Source organism: Bos javanicus, chromosome 29 (genome assembly GCF_032452875.1).
Source record: "Bos javanicus breed banteng chromosome 29, ARS-OSU_banteng_1.0, whole genome shotgun sequence".
In the NCBI taxonomy this organism is placed as follows: domain Eukaryota; kingdom Metazoa; phylum Chordata; class Mammalia; order Artiodactyla; family Bovidae; genus Bos; species Bos javanicus.
This window is the reverse complement of record NC_083896.1, coordinates 39,615,752-39,626,334: the sequence shown is the minus strand read 5'-3', so window position 1 is coordinate 39,626,334 and position 10,583 is coordinate 39,615,752. Positions and strand designations below refer to the sequence as shown.

The window sequence follows — 10,583 nt, the reverse complement described above, 5'->3', positions numbered from 1 at the left end:
ATGTCCATACAGATCAGTTTGATTTTCCAACCAACCTTCAAGGAAGAGATTACAGTTCAATTCTCTGTATTCTGAGAAGCTTCAAAGTCTACTCGCCAAGGACACTGATGAAGGAAAGATTTTGTCGAGACCTTTGTGTTTTTTTTCAGGCCTAACGGCTTAAACTAGGGCATGTCAGAGCATATATAACTAGGGACTCTCGGTCACCACTACATCCTAAGAACCTGAACTTTTCTGAGTACTTGGAGCCAGGAAAGAAGCATGAAGTGGCTTGCACTCCTCGGGCTGGTGGCCTTCTCAAATTGCAGAGTCGTGTAAGTATGGAGACTGTAAGCCACATCATATTAATTTCTGTGATTTTTCTTTTCATCTGATTATTATATTTATCTGTTTTAGAAGGGAATGGAATATTTTCTTGACAATCTTAAAGTTCAACCCTTACTTATTGATAAGTACCTTGCTATAGGAACTGTGGGTCCCAAGCGTCTTGGTGTAGATTTGCATAGCTGCACAACTCTTGGGGTCCAGTCATGTCATGACCTATTGAAATTGGAACTCCTTGCAATTGTTCAGTGCACAGTCAATGCAGATGTAGGTGTGGTCCTGTGGAATAGCACTTTTCTACATTTTATTTAGCATGTTCTCTTTGTTCCCTCTCTACTTCAGTGTGTATATGTCTATGTCTGCATTTCCGTATCACTATCATATCTCTCCATCTCATTGGAAGGCTCTGAGTGTATTTCTCTCTGTGTTGTTTTCTTTTAATTTCTCATTTGACTTATCTTTCCTTCTCAAGCCTCGACATTTCCCTAACTTGTTCCCTATCTCCTGGATTCTTTTTTCAACTATCTCTTCTCTTTCAACTTGGAGAAACATTGGGAGAGCTACTTATACACTGTTTTATATCTGACAAGCAGTGTGACCACAGCCAATTCACAAGCCTCTTGCATTTCTAATTCCTCCCATGTAAAAGAGGAGAGGAATCCCCCTTTTACCTCCTTCCCTGAGCTTCTATGAGAAGGATACAGTGGGATGGCAACAGCAGTGCTACTGGCTGTCATGTTGAGACTTCCTATTTATCAGGCACCTTATATCCATCACTTCACTTATCCCCAAGATATCATATTTGGAGGGTTTGAATTATTACATTCCACTATTTTACCAAAGGGGAGACTGAGACCCCACATGGTCATATGGCTTACCCAACATTACAGAACAGAATCTTTATTCAAATGTACATCGTATGTCTTTCCAAAGGAATATGCTGAAAATTCTTATAATAAAGTGACTCATAAAAATGATTAGAAAATACACAGTGCCATTGCAGTGACAGTTACACCTTAACACTGACAGCTATTTGTAGCATCTTCTTTGTTTTCTTTGTCAAATGTTCAGTGAAAAAATACCTCTAAAAAAGTGAAGACCATGATAAATACCTTCAGTTAAAAAAAAAAAAGATGAACAATTTCCTCAAGGAACATGCTTACAGACTGTCTCAGATTTCTTCTCGTGGCTCAAATATAACTATTCACCCCCTGAGGAACATCATGGATGTGTTTTGGGAGGATGGTTGCCACAGCGCCCCCTGGTGCTCTAGCCTACCACTGGCGCTCAACTGGAGATGTCAGGTGGGATGCTGCAGCTGGGGCTCCTGCAGGAGCAGAAGCACTGGGCCAAAGAAGCCCCACCCAGAGGAGAAGGTACTATCATCCTCTTTTCTTGGTGACTGGGCCCAAAAATTACCAGGTGGCAGGTAAACATCCATTTCTGTGTCAAAGATGTGTCATTAGTTTGAGGGAGATTGTTCCTTCTGAGCAGAAGGCAATGACGGCCCACTACAGTCCTCTTGCCTGGAATAACCCAAGGACGGAGAGGCCTGGTAGGTTGCAGTCCATGGGGTCGCTAAGAGTCGGACATGACTGAGCGACTTCACTTTCAATTTTCACTTTCCTGAATTGGAGAAGGAAATTGTAACCCACTACAGTGTTCGTGCCTGGAGAATCTCAGGGATTGGGGAGCCTGGTGGGATGCTGTCTATGGGTTGCACAGAATCAGACACGACTGAAGTGACTTAGCAAAGCAGCAGCAGCAGCAGTAGCAGCAGCAGCGGTTCCTTCTGAACTAAAGGAGTGAACTAGTTACAGATGAATAGTGAACCATCTCTGATCAGAAGGTAGAACCAACTGCAAAGCAATTGTGAATAACCGGGCAGAGGAATTCAATTTCCACAGATGCAAGAACCACAGCAGTAAAAAGTTACTGAACCTGTATTCCGTGTAAGGCCATCAGAATCTAACACAGTGGTTACTGTTTTTTGATTAGAAAAAGGGCTTATTTTGTCTTCAGGAATGCCCATGCCAGCCTGAGAGACAGGCAAAGAGTAAATACATGTCACATGAAAGGGTCACTTGTATGGTGTTGATTGGATGTGGTCTGAGTTTAGAGTGAGTGGATTGATCAAGAAGGACCTCCTGGAGAAGGGGGTGCTAAGGCTGGGTTTGAAGAGACTACAGAGTTTCTCCAATGAAGGCACCAGGACTTCCATGGGTGTCCAACGGTCCTGGATGCCCAGTGGTTATGCCTCTGTGCTTCCAATGCAGGAGGTACTGCTTCAATGCCTGGTCATAGAATCAATATCCTTCATACAATGTAGCATAGGAAAAAAAAAATCAAATGCAAGCACCTCTGTGATCAAAGGCTGTGACCTTCACAGTGGTTGGAAAGTGATCTCAAGAGATAAATAGCTCCCAGAGGGAGACATCAGTGTGGGAATAGAGGGTAGCCAGTTCTGCACTAATCCACTCCCTCCTTCTATCTGTAGATGCTCTACATGGGTAACATCACCATTGGAACACCCCCTCAGGAATTCCAGGTTATCTTTGACACAGCTCATCTGACTTGTGGGTGCCCTCCTTCTTTTGCCCCAGTCCAGCCTGTTGTGAGTACAGACACCCCATACCCGGACCATCCTTCACTTGCCCTGCCGCCCTGTTTCCACCCTTGGTACCTGATGACACTCATCTTTTGTGTCTGCAGCTACACAAGTTAGGTTCAGGCATTACAAGTCTTCCACCTTCCGGCCTACCCAAAACACCTTCTCGATCGCCTATGGATCTGGGAGCATGAAGGGATTTCTTACTTATAACATTGATTGGGTAACATGTAAAGAGAAGCTGAGTCAGGACTGGCTATGGAGTGACCCCTGCTTGCAAAACAGATGCAGGACCATCTGGCAGGACCCTTCCTAGCCTAACTCCCATAGGTATTGACCATCTTATCCACAGGATTCTGTCCCTGGGGAGGCAGTGCCCGTGGTGACACACGAGCAAATGGATTAGCTAACCCAGAGAGTGGCTTGAGGTGTGGAATTGCAGTTCCTCTGCCCATGGGAGGTTCAAGGCTCATTTTGCTGGGAGGGAGAAGAGGGGAAAAAAAGCACCCACTTTTATATTGACAGACTGTTCCAGGCACTTTCAGGTAATAATTGGTTTAATCCTGCAACAACCCCACACAGCAGGTGGTCTGATTAGCTCATGAGACATATGAGGAAACTGAGGTGCAGACAGCAAAGGACTTGCTGAGGTCACATCTGTGGTAAACGGTGGAGCTGGGTTGACTTTTCAGGACTGAAATTGCTGTAGGGTGTTTAGGGACAGGATAAAAGTGATATAGGGACGCTGGGGGCAGTCAAGAGCTTCAGGTATCCATAGTGGGAAACTGGAGGCCAGAGATGTCAAGGGGCCTGATAAATGAGTTCTCACTCTAGGGTGCCTTTGAGAGTCTAATAAAACCTATGGCCTGCCTCCACAAAGTACTTGAGTAGTTCCCCTCTCTCACTCTCTCTCTCATATACACTCACACAAATACACACATATCTCCAAAAGTTAATATCCCAGGCAGCAGTTTCATTGAACCCTGCAAGAAAGACTGCATTTTCGGCTTCTGTCTTCCTGGACAGATTCAGAATCCACAGTACCTTACAGAGAATTCACTCCATTCCTGTCATTAGGTCATAGTGATGACAGAAAAGGCTACCTTGCTCTCGACTCATTTTGTCCACAAGGGGGCACCAATGGGTCCTGGCCTGACTCTTGGTTCCCCCCGACCTGGACAGAAGCCACAAAGCCAATTTGACTCACTCAGGTTGTGCTTTTCAAAGGGGCATATGTTTTAAAATTCACAGCCTCTCACAAATGAAACACAAATTTTCCTCCCAGCATGGTCTAACTGTCTGAGGTCGACCAAAGACACAGCCCAGCCTCAATTCTTCTCTGAGGATTTAATGGCAATGCACCCCAGCCCAGTCCTAGCCCCACTTCTTGTATCTGAAAGTGGGAACCCTCTTCTTTCCCACAGATTGGGGACCTTGTAAGTACTGACCAGCTGTTCGGTCTAAGCGTTGTGGAATACAGGTGTGAGGGTACACCTTTTGATGGCATCTTGGGCTTGAAGTATCCCAACATATCCGTCTTTGGAGCTATCTCCATCTTTGACAACCTGAAGAATCAAGGTGCCATTTCTGAGCCTGTTTTTGCCTTCTACTTGAGCAAGTAAGTCTGAGATGGACAATCCCTTTCTCCAAATTAGCTTTAAGATGCTTTCAGTTGCACGAAAATTATTTAACACTTGATAAAGAAGAATCCTGAGAGATAATCTAACCAAGGATAAATATAGCCCCAGGGCTGTACCTGGCTTCACCACTTGCCTTTATAAATAACGTTTTATTGGAACACAACCCTGCTCCTGGGCTCAAGACCAGTAACTTGGTCTAGGGGTTTGAGTGAGGAGGAAGACTAATGGAAGGCACAGGAAACAAGCTGGAGGAAAAAGCAATACGATTTGCTTATGAATTTGATCAGGAAGGAAGGAGAAGGATGGTGGATAGCTTTCCTTCCTCCTTCGCATTCCACTGGGAGCCCTGGCCAGCAGCCCAATTTGCAGGAGCCAGTGAAAAATGAAAGTGTGGGACACAAAACAACCATGTGGGACCCCTTGTTCAAGAAATACTAGGCATTTCAAGACAGGGAGGACAGAGGTGGGGTCCCTTCTGAGTGTGGGGCCTTTTGAACAGTAGAGGTCACAGGCCAGCAGAGCCAAATCTGGGTGTCCTGAACTCACACCCTTAGAGCTCCCAGGCTTTGATTTTCCTGAAAAATGACAAGCTGGACAAGGAGAAATCCAATATGCTTCAGCGCCGTGTCCTCTGAGTGTGTCTGAGCACTCAGGTCACAGGAGGTAGGGCATCTTCAGAAGATAGAGTGGGTGGAGCCCAGCCAGGTGACTCAGCTTCTAACCTGCTCTGTTCCACTCATTAGCCAGTAGCTGACCTCGGACTGGATCTCAATCGCTCCTAGACTCGATTTCTACATCTGTACATGGGGACCTTATTAGGGCCTTGATGGGTGGACCAGCACAGCTCTCAGACAGTGCTGTTGCTACTGTCCTCCAAGGATCCCCGGCCCCCTCTCTTCTCTCTACACATGCAGGGCAAAAGGCAGTGTGGTGATGTTTGGTGGGGTATATAAATCCTACTAATAGGGAGTGCTCAACTGGGTACCATTGATCCACGCGGGCGACTGGAGTGTACACATGGAGTGGTAAGCCTCTCCCTCTGAGGGTTAGCCCAAGTGATGCTCCCGCTACATGGACACAGGCAGCACACACAAATGCATTCTCAGACACACAGTCACACAGACATATACACCACCCACAACGACACTGACACACAGACGCATCGAAGCACACAAGCAGACACATATAAACATACAGAGAGACACATATAAACATGCATAGCTAGTCACAGACACACAAGCACACAGAGAGACACATAAAAATCCACATGCAAACACATATACAAACAAACACGCAAGCAGATAGATATGCAAACAACCCATGGGTTCATTATCCCCAGGCCTTCTGACCAGGGCTCTACCAGGGTCCTAAAAGGGTCTGGAGAGGTCTGTGCAGCTGGGAGAGGATTGCACCCACTGCCCTGTGAGGCATGGAGCATGGCTAGAGGACTCTACAGTGTGATGAACAGAGGATCAGGGAGAATTTCTCCAGCCTGAAGAGAGGTATAAGATGACTAACTGTCCTGAGCTATCAGGGACCAAGGAAGTTCACAGTACAGGTAAATGTCAGTTTAAAAACAGGGAAAGTCCTGAGCAAATCGGGAGAACTGGTCTCCTAAGGGAGCAACTACTGAGAAGTATAGAGAGATTTGCTAGAGTCTTAAGATATGAAAGCAACTAATAAAAAAGACACCCCAAGTTCATGGGTACACAGTGGGGCAGGGGCTATAACAGAGAATCAGGAAGGTGGAATCCAGGAGTGACCTGAGAACAAGAGGCATAATTCATAGGATTCTGTGTGATATCCTCAGACAAAAGCTGACCTGTCCTTTGGAGTTTCTGTGGGCTAGTCATTTATTTCCTGGCCAGGGTCTCAGCATCTGAGCTGGTTGTAGGAGCAGTGCTGGCAGACACCCTCTCCCAGAGGAGCCCCTCTTTCCCACCACTATGAGAATTAGCTGCCCTCGTGAATCTCTATCTTCACTCTGCAACTGACCCGTTATTTGTTCCCAATCTGATACAGCTCTATGGATGTTTCTCATTCATTATTTTCACAGTCTTCATTCACTCACTAAACAGACAAGCATTTGGCATCCACTGTGTGCCAGGTACTTTAAGGAGGCAATGAGACTAAAACTCACCCTCCCATCTAAGAAGATAGATGCAAAGGAAATGAGACACACACATAGTGAATTGTGACTTTGGTACATGCTAGACATGAGGAAGTGTCTACAGAGACTGTCAAGAAAGGAGACTGATAAACACTGGGGGAAAGACTTCCCTGAAACCATGACAATTAAGCTGGAATCTGGAAGATGAGAAGAAATTTGCTACTCAAAGTGGAGGGGGCTCCTCTAGGAAGGAAGACCAGCTTGTGTCAAGGCACAAAAGAGCCTGGTGTATTCAAGTACTACATTCAAGAATGTCAAGGAAGGTGCTGTGTTGGGAGCAAAGGAAAAGAGGGCAAGAGACAAAGGGCTGTTTAGAAGACAGTTGGGAAGGGGGCATCTCTGGGGATACTCAGAGTGACCTTGATGCCTGCTTAGTCACACTGTCTATGAGCATCTCCATGAAAAGAAAGGTTATGCTTGTTCTGGTGGCTGTGAGCCCTTTGTGGATACTGAGACATCACTGACCCTTGGCCCAAGAAGACTGGTCAATAACATCCAGAAACTCATCTGCGCCATGCCAGGGGGTTCCGAGGTGAAGGGTCATGCCCCAGGCTCACTCCCAGTCTCCACCCACAAGAAGGATCTCCAGGGCCAACCTCTCTCCCTCTCTCTCTAACAGCACTACATTTCATGTTTTGTGGTCAATATTCTGCCCTCTATTATCTTCACCGTCAATGGTATCAACTACCCAGTGCCAGCTCAAGCCTACATCCTCAAGGTGAGGGGAGGATCCTGAGGGGTGGTTCTCAAATAGGAACTTGCAGGAACCCTTGGGCTGCTATGGGGATGAGGGTGGGCCATCTTACACTATTGCAGATGCTGCTGAGCCCTGAGGCTGGCCAGAGACTCCCACAACACGAACACTTGAGAGTAAAGGGCCATCTGGGACACTGATCGTCTTGAAATAAATGTGGAGACACCACGCCATGCTGGCATGGTGGGAGTCACAAGGAGAGGGGATCACTCAGATCCTCAGTGTTCAAAGAGCTTCAGTTCAATCTGAACCCTCAGATGGATGAACCCAGAAGGTCAGCTCTAGCAGTCCTTGAAATAAGTCATGTGACAAGGACAATGGCTGGGGACACTCCCAGTGTGCTGCCCCACCATAAGGATTAACAGTCTCCCTTCCCTTCTCGCAGTTTTCCTGGTTTGGATGATAAATTACATGTCACCCTAGTTCTCAGATGCATCTTCCCTTAACTCTGGCCGGGTGCCCCCTTTGTGAGTTGGGGTACCCGACCCCTCTGTGGGGAGGCTGGATGCTAATGTGAATAAAGGGTGCACAGTGACTGCTCAGCCCCCATACAGGGTGGAGGCTTCATGTCAGCTCCCTGAGGGAGTTCAGAGCTGGCTGATGGGCTCAAAGAAGACTTTAAGGAAGGGAGGGAATTTCAGGAATTCTAAAACTGTAACTGATGGAGCCATATGGAGGGTTGCTTGGTTCTAGGCAAAACTACACTGGATTTCATGCAAATGGCATCCCAAGGTGCTCTGCATTGGGGCACTGGGGACTTAATCTGGGTGATGAGGGCTATGGACTGACCGGTGGGGTTGGAAAACCAGAGTACATTACCCAACCAGCCTGGAGTGGCCAAAGAGGGTGAGTTCGGGCCAAAGGAAGCTTCCCAGAGTTCCTAAGTTAAATCTTCAAGAACGTGTTGTGGGCACTGTTCTATTTAAGATGGATAACCAACAATGGGTTACTGTGTAGAATGGGGAACTCTGGTTAATTATATGACAACCTGGATGGGAGGGGTATTTTTGCGACCAGGATGCATGGATATATATGGTTGAGTCCATTTGCTGTCCCCCTGAAACTCAGAATATTGTTAATCAGCTATACTCCAATATGAAATAAAGTTTTTTAATAAAGTACAGATTGTGGGGATGAAGGAGGAGAACTAGCATTCTCTGCAGAGTAAACAAGGAGCAGGAGTCAGAAGGAAATAAACAGGGAGAGAGGAGAACTATGGACACTCTTTTTCTTTTCTAAAAATTTTATTGAAGTGTGGCTAATCTTCAGTGTTGCGTTAAGATCTGCTGCACAGCAACGTGACTCAGTTATACACATACAGAAATGTATATTCTTTTTCTTATTCTTTTTCATGTGGTTTATGACTGGATATTTAATATATTTCCTTATGCTCTACAGTAGGACTTTGTGGTTTATCACTCCTCTGTATCCACAACTCCTAGTCCTACCCTCCCCCACACCCTTCCTCATGGCAACCTCATATCTTGGCCCCTTTGGTTGTGGATACTCTCATATCCCCTGTTAAGGAGAAATCCCTTGATATTTACCCAAAGAGGGAAATAAAACCAAGAATTGTGCTAGGTCTGGATATTGGTAGGAGTCGCAGGTAAGGGCTCAGGCTGACTGGTGTGTGTCTCTGACTCCCCCAGGATTATAGAGGCCACTGCTATACCACTTTTAAAGAGAACACAGTGAGGACATCTAGAGAGACCTGTATGCTGGGTGACGTCTACCTGAGGCTGTATTTCTCAGTCTTGGATCAAGGAAATGGCAGGACTGGCCTGGCACAAGCAGAATAAATACTTGGAGTGGTTCAGGAATCAGTAAGGCCGTGTTGAGCAAACATTAAATCACACTTAGGGTACTCCTGCCCAGGATGCTGGTGAACTGTGTTTTGTGGTCTGCACACCCTATTCTCAGTAAAGAATAAAGTGTTTTACTTGTAATGGTGCTGAAACAAATGGGTGCCTCTGTTTGTGCCTGGGAGGTGTACAATGTTTGGGAAGGATCTAGAACCAAGTCTGAATCACAGTTGAGAGGAGCCCACTTTCAATTGGCTTCTAGGAAATGGGAGACTCATTGAAATGATTCTGGGAATCCAGGACACAAGAATCAGAGCAAATACAAAGATCTCAGTGACTGGATCCAAGAAATCAGAAGTCATCAGGTCTCTATTTAACAACCTCACTCTTTCATTCCCTCTTCTTTGATGGTCTTAGCCTGACAACCTTCTTCCTTAAGGCTTCTACACCTAGTGAGGGAGTCCAAGCTACCTGCCCTAGGGTTTTATATCCTGAAGGCATCTCCAATAAGGAAAGAAAAGATTGAAGACATCAGAGTTCAAGGGTGTTCTCTGAATGACCCACCTCAGATCACATGTACAGTCCTAGACCAGCCATCCTGGCAGGACCATAGGGTCCTGATTTACTTTACATGGTCATGTGGCCCTGATGCCGCAGCCCACATGACTGTCAATTTCTTCCAGAATTATATGACTGAAGCTGGGGAGAGGCAGCCCCAAAGAAAGCAACTGGGAGATAGTCTAGGCCATGAAATGGTTTGTGATGACCCACCAACTTCACCACCTTCTCATTCAGAGGAATTATGAAGGGTAATGAAATAGACTCTCTCCATCCCATCTCAGATGAACTTATCACTGGGTTTCTCCTCCAGGGGAATTTGGGTGAGGTACTTCATACAGAGCTGGTTCCCTCTTGTTCCCATATCCCAATCACCAGCTCTCTGCCACATATGCCTGCTCTGTCCTTTCCAGTCCTACTTGGTAAGTGGTATCCCCAGTGGATCCCTGAGCCATCCCCCTCCTCCAGGGCCCAGAATGCCCCTCCCTTGGCCTCCATGCTGCTGGGGAGAATGCAACCCATGTGTCGAGAGACATAGGGTACACAGAGCCTTCAGCCTTTCTGAGCTTCTCCATGGGTGGGGCTACAAACTGTTTGCTTGGAGCTGCCAAGGTCAGGCACTTTTGCAGTGGAACCATCCATTCTTTCCCCCTGGAGGCCCTCAGTAGATGCCTCATCTGAGACAACAGGGGTCAGAGGTTGACTTCCTTTCAGATTGACTGGTTTG

General features: G+C 46.4%; 1 pseudogene; it reads left to right on the top strand.

The window, feature by feature from the left end:
• Positions 1-261: 261 nt before the first annotated feature.
• Positions 262-9,295, top strand: LOC133241716 (pregnancy-associated glycoprotein 1-like; annotated as a pseudogene).
• Positions 9,296-10,583: the final 1,288 nt, after the last annotated feature.